Source organism: Zootoca vivipara, chromosome 15 (genome assembly GCF_965207765.1).
Source record: "Zootoca vivipara chromosome 15, rZooViv2.hap1.1, whole genome shotgun sequence".
Taxonomy (NCBI): domain Eukaryota; kingdom Metazoa; phylum Chordata; class Lepidosauria; order Squamata; family Lacertidae; genus Zootoca; species Zootoca vivipara.
Window position 1 is genome coordinate 9,348,289 of NC_142598.1, and position 17,593 is coordinate 9,365,881.

Sequence of the window (17,593 nt, forward strand, 5' to 3'; positions counted from 1 at the left end):
ACTTTGGGACAGAGGTCCAGTGTCCCACTCAGCAGAATGAGCAGGAGGGAACCGGCTTGCTTAGCACATTTTGTAGTAGGGAAAGAAGTGACAGACAGGATCTTCTAAAGAAGAAGGGCACTATGACCATTAAATCCAGTCTTAAAAATGACAAAAGTCCCTACCAGAGAAGAATGTCAAACCAAGCTGATGGACTATGCAGAAATGGCAAAACTGATTGGAAAACTCAGAAACCAAGAGGACAAAAACTTAATTAAAGAATGGAAAAAAAATAAGTTATTTAGGTGACCACTGTATGGAAACAAGAGCAGGATTTTGATTCACTTGTAGTGTAAAAAAATTATTATGGATGATAAGGTTTGATATAAAATTTGGAGTCTGGATGAATATGCAGTTGTAGGTGTTTAAACTGAGACTCCATTGGGGGGGGATGAGAATCTCTATATACAGATATGTAAATATTAGTTTGTTACTTTGTTTATACTTTGTATTTGTAAAAGCAAAAAAAAAAAGTATTTCATTAAAAATATATCCAGTCTTACAATTACCTAATGGGGGGAAATGACAGTTAATACCATTGGCTCCCCGCCTCCACAAAACTGTTTTGGTCACTGGTCGCCACTGGTGTTGCTAGGAAAACCCAGGACCCATAGCCTGCCCAGTATGCCAGTGTGTGAGGAACAAGAACATTTTCTTTGTGGGGTCTCTGTAGACGCTTCAAAGAGCAGTCACTGGCACACAGTACTTTTTCTGGACATCAGTGCCTGCCCTTTTTAAAGGCCCCGTGTTTCTTGAATCCTGCCTTGGAGACCTGATGTCTGCCAGAAAGATAAGGTATAAATATTTTTTTAAAAACCCTAAATGTTATGAAAAATAAAATGAAGGGGAAGCCGTCCAGAAAACTGTACTCTCAGTCACTGAAATGGATTTGAATCTCCACGTTACCCGTGTGATTGCCTTGAAAGAGAGAGGGAGAAAGAGCAATGCCTTATACTATTCATTTATTTATATTTTGCTATTACTGTATACATTCGGATTTTTATCCCTCTCAGCCATAAATAATAATAAAACATGACATATATAGCAGCAGCAACAACAACAACAGCAACTTTATTTTTGGAAAGGTAGAAATTTGTTAAAACCTTTTCGCCGTCTGCTTCCACCTATTCGTTTGAGTCCTTTCCTTTATTCCAATTCGGATATAGTATAGCCGACTCTCCCAGTAGCGTTCCTGCCAAATTCCAACCACAAAAGCCCTCCTATCATTTTGGCTCTTGAGTGTCCACACTCCAAATCACGTTTCCCCACTTAGATGGCATAATATAACAGCCCTTTCCATGGCTTCCTTAATACCTAGCATTCCAGCCACCACGCGCCATATCAAATTTTGCCCGTTTGAAGGAATGGATAGTTCCTGCAAGTTGAGAGGGGCAACAAATCAATGCAAGTGAATCCACATTTGCTTTTTTTGCTGTTTGAGGCCAGCATGGTTATTTTTCCAGTTCTTGTGCTCCCCATTTTTCCCTTTGCATGGTCACTGCCTTCCTGCCTGCAGTTTTATCTGCTCCTAATCTGAGGCCTGTAAATGTGGGAATGGGGAGGACGAGACCAAGAGAAGAGACCTATGGTCAACAAGCAAATTGATTAGTAAGGCTTATTACATGGGTAGGCAAACTAAGGCCCAAGGGCCGGATCCGGCCCAATCGCCTTCTAAATCCGGCCCACGGATGGTTGGGGTGTCAGCGTGATTTTACATGAGTAGAATGTGTCCTTTTATTTAAAATGCATCTCTGGGTTATTTGTGGGACATAGGAATTCATTTATCCCCCCCCAAAAAAATAGTCCGCCCCCCCCACAAGGTCTGAGGGACAGTGGACCAACCCCCCTGCTGAAAAGGTTTGCTGACCCCTGGCTTATTAGGTCTACAAAATACTATTTTCTCTCATATGAAGTTACGTGTCATTGTACATCACCAGCTTGCTCAGAATTCTTGCTATCTCTTTGAGAAACCCCTTGAATGGTTTTTAATCAGACTAGTAGAAGGGGGTTTTTTTGTGGGGGAGGTGGGAATTGCTCCCTGGCAATATCCTTACTTACTGACCCTATTTGCTACGTATTTTATTTTTGAGCTCTATTCACTGTTTTCAATCAACTATTACTTTTATATTTGCAGATTTGAATTAACTAACAAGTGGAAATAAAAAAAATGATGCACATTTTTTAAATTTAGCGAGAGAAATCAAGCTAACCTCCAATTCCAAATCTAGTATGGAGGCTTGCTATTTAGTTAGATTCAACAAAAGGATTGTACCAGTATGCTGGGGTTGGGGGTGGGAGGAAGGTTGCACAAGAAGGAAACCAGTTGTTCTGGAGTGAAAATTATGTCTGAAATATTTGTTTGGCTCCTATAAAACTATCCAGCTTGTGTGTTTGCCTATGCATTTTCAGAACAGAATTTCATGAGGTTTCTGCTTTTGCTTGCTGAATATAAGACACCTCAAAGGACTTTTCAGAGACATTTAGCATTGTGAAAAATTACCCCCCCCTCCCCACCACTTGGCAATATTTTAGCAACCAGCAGTTTGGAGAATACCAGCCACTTTTTGCGTAGCAGCTTCTGGATAGAAACCGCTTCCAGCAGATCCAGGCTTTGTTTTTGAACCAGAACAGTGTGCTGGTGGAGTCTGCCCGGGAAAGAGGACTCTCTTGTCTCTGGTAAGAAAAGGTGGTAGATTTTGCATTTCTTTTTTTAACTAAATCCAAGTTATGAATCATAGGGTCTGATTCATGGCAGGTGCAAGTTTGTATATCTGCTTTGCAGGAGAGAAAATGCCAATATCTGAGACAGGTCTTACCTGGCTAATAATGTTTTGTGAATGTGAATAAAGTTCAGGATTTAGCCTTTTCATATATACCAGATATACAACTGAAACATATGCATGTATAAAATATTTTAATGCTTGACAACTGTGTTTTAATCATTTCCATGGTTGGCTTATAAAGTGGCACTTGATTACCTGTAACGATTTCTCCACCTTTTAAATTTTCGCATTTAAAATGATGCAAATAGATTTCCCTTGTTTTCAGTAACTGGTTTCTCTCCCCCGCCCCCAGCAGAATTTCGAGTTTTATGCAGATATTTTTTGTTTGCTTTTACAGCTAATGCCATAGCTTTGACACCCTCAGTTCTCACCCTTTCATTTCCATCTTATACGGATTATTATCAGTTGCCAAGCATTTTTCTGTTTGGAATTATCATGTCCAAAAAAAAAAACAAAAGAAAAGTTTTGCAGTCACAGAGAAAATAAGTGCCTGCGCTCAGGGTTTCTAAAAGACCCAGGGACCAGAAAAAAGATGACAAAGACTCTAAGAGCACAATCCACTAGGAAGTTCTCTTGCGCCAGCCTTGTGCAAATGATTGGGAGCTTGGCAAGAGCATATTATGCTCTTTCCACAGTTTGCATTCATTTCAAGCAGGAAAGGGGGAACATCCTAGGGAATAGTATGGTAAGATTTTTTTTAAAAAAACCCATTTTACACCTTTTTCCCCTTATGAAAACTCATTTAATAATTTTGGGAGTGAAGGCAAGCAGAAAGTCAACAAATAACAAGGTTGAAATGCTGAAAAGCCCGTAATAAAAGAAATATCTCAGCTGAATTCTGTAGTAGTGGCTGGAGGCTTTCTTGATAAAGAATTTGAAGAGGACAAAATGCTTGCATTTTATTTTATTTTTGGGGCAGAAGACGGGTAAAGCAATCCTGCTGCAATGAGAGCAGCAAAGTCCCAGATAGCTAGAGAAGCGAGCTAGTTAGCAGTTGTGCATAGCAAAGTATTGTCTGAGATGGGCAACTATTGTGCAAACTCCATAGAAAAGCGCTGTTTATTTTGTGTGAACTCCTAGAAAGATTTGGGGGGGGGTGAGTCCTAAGTAGGGTCTTGAGTGCCACTGTCTGTAAGGCTTGAGCTGGGGCTAAAAATATGTAACCACCATAATATGAGTGAAAAGCCCTTAACCTGTGCCATGGACCTGGCATTGTTCGGACTCCCTCCCCCTGCCTTGCTTGTTGAGAATGGAATTTAACGTCCAGTGCAAGAGCGCCGAGCTATTTCCAAACCCTGCTTGTAAATATCAGCTCGAAGATGAAATCCTTGGTTGTTCCTTTTAAAATATTTTTGGAACTAGGAACTGCTGGTCATGAGGTAGAGCGGAGGAAAGAGAGCAGTTTCAACAGACCAGTTCTTTCAAAGACAATTGGCAAGTATTGTTCCGAAAGTATGTGGATGAGAAGGGCCTTAAAGAGGTCAGTTGCCACATAGCGAATGAAACTCAATAATAGCTAGATTTCTCACTTTTGAGAGCGCTGTAGTTTTGCTTCATGGATGGGCGGTTGCTTCTGTTCTGTCCTGCAAGTCAGAAGCAGGTGAATAGGAGATGTCGGCCTGAGGTGCAAGGAGAGGGGTGGAACTGGATTTCCACAGGGTTCAGCCACAAGGGCCCCCTTAGCAATGGGAGGTTATGCTTGCAAATCTAGGCCTTAAATAAATAAGGTACAATGATGGGTCACGGGCTGAAGTTTTCACATGCAAGTGACGTTAACAAAATCTGATTTTCTGATCCTCAGAAAACTAGCAGACACTGGGACGGGGGAGAGGTCTTTCAGAAGCTAGTATGCTAACTAATTATCATTTAATTATAAATATAGAGTTTAATTATACAACCAAAATAATACCACTTCCAACCATCTGAGACCTTATTCGCAATTTTTAAAAAAGTGTTTCTTTTAAAATTGGGTTTTATCAGTGATTAGGCTGAAAACAAAAAAGAAAAATATATTGGGCACAATTCAGTCAAACATCACTGCTTTTAGGTCTCATGGGCTTCTATAGGGGTTTAATTAAGTGCTGATAACTTTCCTATTGAAACTGGCAAGTCTTAAAAATGTTCAACTGGCTGGATCTTGACTGCTCAACATCTTAAAAATCAGAATCCAAATACCTGGCTTTAACTCTTCTAGAAAGTGAATTATACAAATTGTAACTTTATCGCCTTTTAAAATTAATTTAATTAATTCGCAGCAAGTAAGCAGCATTGCAAATCATGTGCATGGATTTTTAGTCATATAAAGTGTACTTAACCTGTATGTTATTATTTAGAAGTAAGTGTTCCAGGGTCACTTCTCGGGAAACCCAGTGATTTATGGTTGCATTGAAATGGGGTTCTGCTTTGCACAGCACTCCATATAACCACAACCCTAAACAGTTCAAAAATATTCAAACCAAGGCAATCCCAATCTTACCCTCCAGGAAAAAAATAAAATCTGAATCAATATATTATCTCCTGTCTTGCTTGGGATATCAGCGGGTGGGAATGTCTCTAGGAATTAATTTGCAGGTCTTGGCTATAAGGCCAGTGATGTTTCTCCAACTAAATAAAATAATTAAGCTTGTATAAATATACTCATTTTTGCATAATCGTTTCTAATTTGCATGCCTGACTTTCTGCCTAGTATTTGAAGTTTCTGCTCTTGCTGGGTTCCATCCACTGGACCCTGTTGAATTCAGCGGGCATGGCCTGCATTATTATTATTTTTTGCCATATATCCATAGCCACAAGGACTAGAAACTTTTTTTTTTTAACGAGCAGGCAAACGCAGATCAAGGAATCAAAATTTTGTACCAGACCTATGCTAAATTTTGCATATGTGGAATCATAGAAGACTAACCAGCAAAGATTCCATTAGAGGGAAGAAAGCTTCCTTCAAAAAAATAGAAGTGGAGCCCAGTGGCATAGTGTGTGGGGGAGGGCCAGGGGGCAGTGGCCTCGGGTGCAAATTTCTGAAAGGGGCACAACCAGGAGCAACATCCACCTGCCCTGCCCCTGCCCCTGGGCCTGCTGAGCTGTGAGGTGATGGAGCTGCAAAGCGGAGATCTGCAGCAGCGCTGGCAGCCATGTGCCTTGTGGACTCCGCATGCCCCCCCCCAGCACTCATTTCCACCCCAACTGTCCAATCCGCCAGGGGGGCACAACATTTGCCCTGTCCCGGGTACCAGCAACCCATGCTATGCCACTGGTTGTGTCCAAAGGAGGAGAACAAAAAGGAACACAAACTGTGGCAAAATAAGAGCAAGCAGGTAATAAGAGATACTAAAAAATAATTTCAGGAGCACATGGCTAAAACAAAAAGACCACCACCACCAACAAAAAAAATCCTTAAATACATTAATAGCAGGAGATGGTGTGTGGAGGTGGTTGGACTCAGATGACAAGGGAGTCAAAAGTATGCTAAAGGAGGGTAAGGGGGTTGCAGGGAACCTGAATGAATTATTTGCATCTGTCTTCACAGAAGAATATATAGGGCAGATCCCTATGCCTGAACTAACTTTTGAAGGAAGGGAGTCTGAGGAACTAAGGCAGATAGTGGTGATAAAATTCTAAACCTAATAGAGTAAACAGACAAAATAAAAACTGAGAAGTCGCCATGTCCAGATGGAAATCACCCAAGAGTTCTCAAATAATGCAGAGGTGAAATTGTTGATTGTTTAACAAAAACATGCCATTTGTCCCTCAGATCAGCCTCTGTACCCGAGGACTGGAAAGTAGCCCATGTAGCACCAACTTATAAAAAGGAAGCCTGGGGTGTCCTGGAAATTACAGGCTGGTTAACTTAAAGTCTGTCCCATGAAACCCAGTGGAAAGTATGATGAAAGATAAACTAATATAGCATATAGAAGAACAAGCCTTGCTGAAGCTGAGCAAGTATGGCTTCCGTAAGGGAAAGTCTTGTCTCACTAACTTGCTAGAGTTCTTTGAGACTGTCAACAAGCATATAGATAGAGGTGATCTGGTTGACATAGTGTAGTTGGACTTTCAAAAAGCCTTTAACACAGTACCTCACCAACCCACCCACCCCCCAAGGTCAGCAGTCATGGAATAATAGGAGAGGTCTTCTTGTGGATCAGGAACTGGTTAAGTAGCAGGAAATAATGGGCAGTTTTCTGAATGGAGGGATGCAGAAAGCAGAGTTGCACTGCGATAGGTATTGGCACTTGTGCTTTAAAACTTCTACATAAACAATCTAGAGTTATGGGTGAGAAGTGAAGTGACCAAATTTGCTGATGATACTAAATTTTTCAGGGTTGTTAAAACGAAAATAGATTGCGAAGAGCTCCAAAAATACCAGAGTGAATGAATAGGGCAGTAAAATGGCAAATACTCCAGAGGGCAGTAAAAATGAGAAATGCAATTCAAAATGATACATGTGTGTGTGTGGGGGGTTCCTTTCACATATACGCTGATAGGGTCTAAACTGGCAGTGAATGACTGGGAATGAGACTTTGGGATTGTAGTGGATAGCTTGGTGACGATGTTGACGCAGTGCATCGTGAAAAAGGCCGCGATAGAGACCATTAGGAAAGTGATTGAAAATAAAACTGCCGATATAATAATGTCATTATACAAATCTATCATTTGACTGCATTTGAATACTGTGTACAGCTCTGGTTGCCTTACTCAAAAAGGATATTGTAGAGTAGGAAAAGGTTCATAAAAGGGCAACCAAGATGATCAAGGGGGATGAAGCAACTTTCCTGTGAGGAAAGTTTGCAGCATTTTGGGACTTTTTAATTTTGAGAAAAGGTGTGTAAGAGGTGACACTACGGAAATTTATAAAACTATGCATGTCTGGAGAAAGTGAAAAAGTCCCACCTTCCTTAATGCTATATAACTTGTTGACATGAGATCCAGGGCAGATAAAAGCCTTTTCCTCCATGAAATCATTTAACCCTCTCTTAAAACCATCCAAGTTGGTGGCAATCACTACCTCCTCTGGGAGTGAGTTCCATAGCTTACTGTTTTTTCTGACAGTTTGTCTCATCCTTCGTCTCAGATCAGGGATCCTGGCCGTCAGAACCTAGTCCTTGGTGCAAGTGGCTTTGGGATAGTTGGCCAAACAAAGTAGTGTGTCTTAAGCCTGGCATCCATTGCTCTCAGGCACTGCTGCTGAGTCAGAAGGAGGGATTGAGTCCTGGTGTCTGAGAGCCTCAGGAGTGTGTCGGGTGACACAAGGAACCAATGATGTTTTCCTCTTGCCCTATGAATGCTCAGAGTCCACCCTTGCTCTTTAGTCTGAACGATGCACACGGACATCCAACTCCCAAGAGACTGTGATCTACTCCCAGGAAAAAAAATGGCAGTGATCTACCCATTTTGGGATGGGGGAGTTCTAAGTTGTTGACCTTTTTTTAGGGGACCAGGGCAAAGGTCAAAGTTGTTGAGCTTTTTTAGGGGGGCTACGCCAAGGTTATAAAGCTTTTGGACAGGCACGCTGAAAATCACTCACCAGATATAAAGCTGCCCTGGACCATCTACTTCATTTTGATGGTACCACCCTTGCACTCTAGTAGCAGTAAAGGTAAAGGGACCCCTGACCGTTAGGTCCAGTTGCGGATGACTCTGAGGTTGCGGCGCTCATCTCACTTTACTGGCCGAGGGAACTGGTGTACAGCTTCTGGCAGGGCCAGGCCGGTAGGCGGGGTGCTGCACGGCGAAGCCGCGTGGAAGCCATGCTGCGCCCTGCGAGGGCGGGGGAGCCAGAGCGATCTCTGCCCCTCAGCGCCAGGGCACCCGACCTGCTCGAGACTGCCCTGGCTTCCAGGTCATGTGGCCAGCATGACAAAGCTGCTTCTGGCAAACCAGAACAGCGCATGGAAACGCTGTTTACCTTCCCGCTGGAGCGGTACCTATTTATCTACTTGCACTTTGAGGTGCTTTCAGACTGCTTGGTTGGCAGGCGCAGGGACCGAACAACAAGAGCTCACCCCGTCGCAAGGATTCAAACCGCCGACCTTCTGATCGGCAAGCCCTAGGGTAGGCATCCCCAAACTGCGGCCCTCCAGATGTTTTGGCCTACAACTCCCATGATCCCTAGCTAAGAGGGCCAGTGGTCAGGGATGATGGGAATTGTAGTCCAAAACATCTGGAGGGCCAAAGTTTGGGGATGCCTGCCCTAGGCTCTGTGGTTTAACCCACAGCGCTACCCGCATCCCTTCTAGTAGCAGTAGTAATGGATAAAAAAGAATGATGAAAAGTTGTGGATGCTTTTAGAAATTTACATTTCTAAATTTTGAAAGCAAAACAGGCACTGAACAGCAGGATGCCTGAAAAATAAAAATCTGAAGGTCCCTTAGAAATAACTCATGGCTGTCCAGCTAACCTGTGACCATAAGCCAGGAACCCATCACAATGTAACCAAAACTCTGCACCCCACTACCCACCCCTGATCTCCTCTACCTTCTGGAGTATGCAGTGTTTATGGCAAATGGTACAACACAAGGGAGCTCCCTAGCCCACTCCCCACCCATGGACCACCTGCTTGCTTATCTTTCACTCATACTCAGGGATAGTAATGAATACTGTAGTCACTTCCAGATGATTAGTTTATTGAGGATTCATTCTAATGTATTTGTGCAGGGTTTTTGGGGTGGTTGTTTGATGTCCACCATTTATTGATATTGGTTAGGAGATGACATGATGGTGGGGAGGTTATATGACGTAACATCAAGAAGTTGTCACGCCACACTTTCTAGTGCATCAATTCCCCATCAAGTCCCTTTTTCAGATTTTTTTTCTTTGCTGTTTTGAGAAGATGGCTTGCTGTGCGAGAGCCCCAAATGCGAATTTGTTGACACGGGGCTGAATCCCATCCACGGAAATAGTCCTGGGGGTGCCCCATCTCTTCACTCTCCGACACAGAGGTGTCCCAATACATTTTGTTGCACCTATTGCCTGCCCTTTGCAATCTGAAACACCAGCCATTAGATAAAGGATGCAACTTTCTAGAACAGCAAGTCTCATTAATGTCTCCCATTCCCCTGGATGCATCTCTCTCACATTCTGTGCCACCAGGTCTGCTTGTGTGGTTCAGCTGGTTCCCACCCTTTGCAGACCCTCCCAGTGTCCCTATTTTCCAGGGGCGTCCCTGATTTAGAGAAGCCGTCCCGGTTTCTGATTTGATCCTGGAATGTCCCGCTTGTCCTTAGGACATCTCTAATTTCATTGGATGAATGTTGGAGGGTATGGAGTAATCCAGCCATCTGAAGGCAATCCTATATATATAGGGGAGGTTTTTTTTTAAAAAAATGTTTAATGTTTTCCTATGTTTTTATATATGTTGGAAGCTGCTCAGAGTGGCTGGGGCAACCCCATAATATGTATTGTGCATAAATAGTAAAATTATCATTATGGAATGGGACGTCCCTATTTTCATTGGAGAAATGTTGGGGAGTATGCCTTTGGGCTGGCTTCTGAGTGTGCAGCTGGGTTCTTATCCTGGTGGTTTCACTCAGACTTTTGCCCTTAGTCTGACAGCAGTAGGCCTCAACCTTCCATTAAGCCACTGGAGGAGGTCCATTTGCAAAAACTGGCTAGGCTTTCTTTGTCTGGCCATTCCACACCATATCCTGGGATTATTCCCCCACTTCCTCTGTCTTGCACGTAAAAGCCTTCTTTCTTTTTCTTTTTCAACATATATATATTTGGAAAGGGGTGCAGAGGGAGAGAGGAGGGCTGAAATATTTTCCATATGTTGGCCGTGGGATGAGTCTGATTCCAGGTTCCCTTTTCACTCCCGTATAGAGTCTGGCAGGCACACAATCCTCTTTTGGTGCCAAGTGATATACTATAAACTTGTGAATTGATGCTGTCTTTTAACATTTGAAACAGCAGTGATGCATTCCATAATGCAAGAGGCGTCCACGTATGTGTGTGCCGGGAGATGGAGTTTTTCTCCCCCCTCTTTTCAGCAGAATATCACCAGCCCTGCGGTGTCCGCTTTTTGCGTCACACAGAGGGATCTGTTGCGTCACCCCATCACTATTTTCCTGACAGGTGGTGTCAAAGTGTGTGGGGGGGGGAAGGTATATGTGCTCAGGATGTGGCACAATTGAATTTCAGACTGTGGAGGAGGACATAAAAAATAAAGTCGCAGTTTTTGATACATTCCGATACATTCCTGTATTCAATACATTCCCGAAATTCATTCTGATTGTGCAAATAAAATAGAACGGATGGAATTCTACGGGATGTGTTGCTAGTGTGTGAAAACAGTCAAGGTCCAAGGATCTTCAAGCATGCACCTCCGGATGGTGGAGACGTCAGGCGCCATCCTGGTGCCCGGGCATCTTCACTTGGTCGCAAGTGGGCAATAGCCAGGTGCAAAACGCACTTGGCAAATTTCAAACGCTGAGTAGTAGATGTGGGCTTTATGAGCCGCCAGCCCACCCCACACACTGCTTTATGGGGCGGAGAATCTAGTTTTAATGTGACTCCACGGCTGCCATGAGATCTTGGACAAAATGCAAACTTTTATCATGCTCAGTGTCAGAGTTGCACCTTCAGATGTTCCTTGACAAAATGCAAGGACGCCCTTTGTGGGATGCCACAATGTCCAGAGAATAGAAAGTTTGCTGCAGGCAGGCGACAAATGTGTAACTCTGTTTCTCTCTAGACCCATAATGTCTCATCCCAAACATTTTCCAGAATGAAACATTCTTTTTCCCCCAGAATGAAACATTCTTTCTTTTTGGTGGCAACAGCCAAGATAAGCTAGGGTGGGGATGCTGTCTTCCATCACGATCATGTTTCAATCAGATTGGGTCAATTAATTTGGCTTTTTCTGGATTATCACGTGTCTAGAGTCTGGAACCAGTCAAGCAAAGAAGAAGAAGAAAGATAAATCTCAAATGTTCCTATTAGCATTTGGATCAGTTTCTGGTTTTGCACTGAAAATAGGATTTATTATTACTATTTATTTATTAAATTTGTATACCATCCTTCATCCAAAGGTCACAGTTCACAGCCTAAGACTACCAAATGTGAGCGCAAAACAAAACCAACAACTCCTCTCCCACAAACACATTTTAAAGGCTGTTGAATGTTAATTGGTTAAAGGCCTGGTTATGGAGAAACATTTTTGCCTTGTGTCTAAGATATGTAATGAAGAGGCCCCGAGGAGAGCATTCCACAAACAGGGAGCCACTGCAGAAAAGGCCCGTTCTCGTGTTGCCACCTCTCATGAAGGAGGCACACAAAGAATGGCCTCAGAAGATGATCTCGGGTTCCGGGTAGGTTCATATGGAAAGAGACAGTCCTTGAGGTATTGCAGCCCTGAGCCATTTAAGGCTTTATAGTTCAAAAGCAGCATTTTGAATTGGGCCCAGACACGAATTGGCAGCCAGTGCAGTCGCGCCAGGTTTGGTGTAATATGCTCAAACCGTCTTTGCCCCAGGGAGCAACCTGGCTGCCGAATTCTGCACCAGCTGAAGTTTGCGAACCGCCTTCAGAGGCAGCCTTGTATATGACGTGTTGCAGATTGGCACAGTGGTGAAGAGGCCTATGCTATGGATGGCTGCTATCCAGAATAGCCCCAAAAGTGTGAGCCCTGTATTATTATGATATAGAGCTGAAACACATTTGCGTCTCGAGATTCTCCGCTGCAACTTTTTCTGTCAAGTGCTTACTAGCTATTCTCTGGCTGTTATTATAATATTTGCTGAATATTCCTCCAGTCTTTGAGCTACATCGGACATCTATCCAAGTGGGGAAGGGAAATGAGACAAGACAAATGCAAGAGGAAGGGATAGTTCATCACAGAAGCGTAAGCATGTAGGAGGAGCCCTTGAGAAAAAACCTGGAGACCCTTGGAATTAGTAAAATTAACTGCTTTAATGGGGAAGCCATATAAGAATGGGGCTGTGGAAAGTAGGGATCGGGTTGAGAAGGATATGCTGGAACAGCGCCGTCTTAAGCGCCCCTGTCGCCATGGTGCGCCGGATCTCTCCGGCGCCCTTCCACCCTGTTTCCCAACGTGGTGGGCGGGTGGGCGCGGCGCTGCTGCGCGGCGGGCGGGCGGGCAGACACAGCGCGATCTCTCCGGCGCCCTCCCGCCCCGTTTCCCAGCGTGGTGGGCAGGTGGGCGCCGCGCGCAGCTGCGCAGCGGACCGGCTGGCCGGCCAGCGGGCGGGCGCAGCTCGCAGCACCCTCCTGGCGGGCCGGCACCATGGTGCCCTGCGCCACCGGGGGTCTACGATGAGCCGGCCCTGTGCTGGAAAATCATTAATGATGATGTAAAGTCAGGAAATAGATACAGTTTAAAGTCTATTCTTCCTTTGTTTCTGTGAGTAGTAAATTTGGGTATAACATTGTGTGGAACATTATAGATATATCTTGGATTATCTTTTTAAATTGCATAATTCCCCCTTTTGTAAACACAAACATTTATCAGTTTTCCAAATTCACAATATACTGACAGTGGTGTTTGCACATATGGGAACTGGCTGTACTCTAGCTACTCATCACGACGCGGGACTTTGATGGGAGGTAGAAACAGGTGAGGTGGATTATATCCCACAGTGGATTAGCATTACGCTTCAGAAGGGACTGTACTGTGCTGGATATATGAAGGGCTCATAGGAGTCACAGTTCATTGATAATAGGATTAATTTGGACTAGATGCTGGTGATCTAACCTGCAACTAGATTGCCCTGAGAGTATGTGCTTGGCTGCTAGCCAGATGCGTTGCCTCATCAGTCTAGGTTATTATTCGTGATCCACATAATGTTTATATACCTCCTTTGCTGCATTAGGGATGCTCCGAGAGTTCTTCTGAAACTTACGGATGTGCTGCACGTGTCTTGAGCAGCAGGGAAGGGGAACCTGCAGCTTTCCATGTTGTCCAACTCCGGTTCTCTTCAGTCTTAGCCAGCATGGCCAGTGGTCAGGGATGATGGGAGTTGTGGTTTAACATACAGTGGTACCTCGGTTTAAGTACACAATTGGTTCTGGAAGTCCGTACTTAACCTGAAGCGTACTTAACCTGAAGCGAACTTTCCCACTGAAAGTAATGGAAAGTGGATTAATCCGTTCCAGGCGGGTCCGCGGAGTACTCAACCTGAAGCGTACTTAACCCGAAGTATGAGTAATTGGTTCTGGAAGTCCGTACTTAAATTTAAACTTAAACTTAACCTGAAGCGAACTTTCCCACTGAAAGTAATGGAAAGTGGATTAATCTGTCCCAGACGGGTCCGCGGAGTACTCAACCTGAAGCGTACTTAACCCGAAGTATGAGTGTAATTGGTTCTGAAAGTCCATACTTAATCTGAAGCATACTTAACCTGAAGCGAACTTTCCCATTGAAAGTAATGGAAAGTGGATTAATCCGTTCCAGACGGGTCCGCAGAGTACTTAAACTGAAAGCACTCAAACCGAAACGTACTTAAACCGAGGTATGACTGTATAGGTTTCCCAAATCTGTTGTGTAGCAGTTGCAATAAAACAGTTTCTGTCGAACACCGCTGAAGAGCAGTATCCTTTCAAGGAGAATGGATTACTCTAACCAGTTTGAGAAAATTAATAAAATAATAATAATATTTCATATTCAATGGTTCTGTGAATTTCAATAATTTTTTTTTCAAATAAAATAGAATTGTGCAAAATAACTCCAGGTCTGAGGAAGTCTGGCAGTTCTTATGCACTTCGTCCAGTGGCTGGAGCTTCATGCTCCACCACCGGGGGTGGAGAGCAGGCGCATTGCCCCCCGGGAACGTGGCGCAGCGCGCGCAGGGGCAGGGCACACGTCTTGGGGGCGGAGCACCCAGCGCACAGGGGCAGGGTGCGGGTTTTGGGGGTGGGGTGCCCAGTGCGGGCAGGGGTGGGCAGCCGCGATGGCGCCCCTGGGATCGCGCTGCCTGGGGTGGCGCGCCCCCACCGCCCCATCTTCCTATGCTACTGACTTTGTCTCCAGATAGTTTCACTTGCCGTGAAGTGAGGGTTGTCAAAAGGGTTGCCTTTATGGCTGTAGCGAGTTTGTAAATCTTTTTCTCCTTAATGGAAGTGGCAAAGGCGGTGGGTATTTAGGAGCTGTGGAATCTCTTCTATCTATACGGTAGAACTCGCTGGGTGTGTGACCTGAAATAATAATAAATATAGTTGTCAAAAGGACTGACCTGTGACACAATCCCTGCATGAGAATTTGCATTTCATTGTTTCTTTCGCTTTATTTGGTTGCTTCGCTGCTACTTCAGCTGCTCAGTTTGGTTTATTCATTTGTTGCTTTCAGCTTATCGCCCATTAAGGCTTTGCCTGGAAAGCCCACAGAATCAGTGAGAACATTGTCTCCAGATTCCGACTGCTCAAATTTAGCACATTTGATGGTTATTTGAATTCCGTTGTGGTTCTGCTTGCATTGTGCTTTGAATATTTCCACCAGTGTAGGAAGCTACCTAAGGTAGGGTTGCCACGTGCCTGAAATTTACTGAAATCACTGAAATGTCCGGGCATAGATAGGTCACAGCACACAGCCATATTGAGGGGTTTATTTTTCCAGATTGGCGTGGTGTGTGAGTGAATTTCATACGTTCACGGAGAGACCAGGACCCTTCTGCTCCTCTTCCTCCTTTGCACACTGTCTCTTCTGCACTAGGGGGTGCGACAGACCTCTGCCACAAAGCCATGCCATAAGGATTCGGACTGGGTTACCACATAAAACGAACACAAAGTGTTCTTTGTTTCTGAATAGTGGAAGTTAGGGTTATGTGGAACACCACCAAAGAGCAATATCCTTTCAATTTAATGGATTACTCTAACCAGTTTGAGAAGTAAGATTAGGAAGAGAAGCCAGTTTTGCTTTGCTTTTTGAGACAGTGTGGAGACTGAGTCAGAAGATGCCTGGGAGGCAGTAGAGCCTAAGAGGCAGGCCACACAGAGGCACCATAGAGAACTAACAGAATGGGCAGAGAGTAGAGAGTGGACTGGGAAGCAGAGAGGGATCGAGGGGAGGCCAGGACATGGAGCTAGGAAGGAAGGAGCAAAGGCGAAAGTCTGACACAGCGAGCTAGGGGAAACAGGTAGGCCTCTCTGCTGCTGAGAGGAAGAAAGCAGGTAAGGAAGTGAAATGTGGAGGCTGTTTGTAAGGAGGGCGAAGAACTGAGCTTCATGTATCGATTTGAACTAACCAGGCAAATCTTTGGTAGCAGCAGGCCTTCTTTTTCAGGAATTAATTATCTTTTGGGCAAAGAAATATTTCTTTTTGTCTGTTTCTAATTCACTGCTAATCAGTTTCATTGGATGATCCCAAGTTCTAACATTAGGAGGAGGAGGAGGAGAAATTCTATGAGTGGCAGCCCAGGGCATTTTGCTGCCTGAAGCGAGGCCCTGTGTCCCAGCTGCTCCAAGCACATATAAATGAATAAAGCTTGCTGCAGCATTCCTGCCCCCCATCTATTTGCCACCTGAAGCAGGTCACTTCATTCTACTACATGGTCAGCTCTCTTTCCGCTTTCTCTTCAACGTGCCTAATTTTGTACATTTCTATTGTATTTTCCCCTTTGTCATCCTACACACACACACACACACCCCACTAAAAAGCGTGAAAGTGCTCCATTACCCACCCACCCCAATCAATTTGGTTTCTCTTTTCTGTATCAGTTTTGAGATGTGGCACCTAGAACTGTACACGGTATTCCAAGTGTGATCGCACCATAGATTGGTATATGAAAGGCAGCACAGTGCTGGCAGTTTTGTTTTCTGTCCTTTCCCTAAGTATTCCTAACATGGAATTGGCTTTTCAGCCCGTACCTGCTGCACACTGAATTGATGCTTTTATTGAACTCTCTACCAGGCGCCCAAGAGCTGTTTCCAAGTTAGTCACTTTGATTTCAGACTATATCAGTGTATATCTGATGTGTGCAGGGCGTTGGTTCCTGTTGCCTGTATTGTGCAAAATCTAAATGAAGCTGCTGGGAGATTTCATATTGGGTTTTGGTGATACTCAGTTACATCTTTCTGGTGAGGCAGACATAGTCTTTCTATGGCTTTCTGCATATGGGCTGTTGATAAGGCCCAGATAAAACTGAGGTGGTGGTGATTGGCAGGTTGATTGACCTGGATATGGGTGCTTATCCTACTTTGAACAGGGGTTCACCCCCCCTGAAGGAAAAGATTCACCAGGTATGTTGTGGGGGCTCCTAGAGCTGCTATATGTTTCTGGTTGGGGAAATGGCCTCTTCCCAATGTTGCCTGGTGCACAATTGTGCTTTTTCCTAGGGGCCAGAGACCTGGCTGCTGTGATCGACACTTAGGTAACCTCAGTTGCAGATAGTCCTTGAAGGTTGATTGTTTTTGAAGAGTGTTCAGAAACTGCAACAGGTGCAGAATACAGTGTCTAGCTGTTGAGCAGCGTTTGTTTCAAAGGCCACCCACGTTACAATTATCTTTAAAGAATGGCATTGGTTACCGGTACCTTGCCAGCACGATTCAGTGTCCTGGTTTAATGTCCCAAATGATCCAGGCCTTGAATGTCTTAGGTAACACTTTCTCATCTATGCCTCCAAAGGCTGGGCAATCATCCTATTTCTGATAAGCGTCATTATCACATGTGTCTCTTCATAAGACCTTTTCTTTCCATTTTCTCATTGATCTGCAAAACTATTTTTTTAAGCTGCCCAGAATTTGTATTTAAATTGTAATATACCTTTCTTTCTTCTTCTTTGGCGATCACTCGTAGCCGAGTAAGATTGTCTTCGTTTTAACAATGGGTC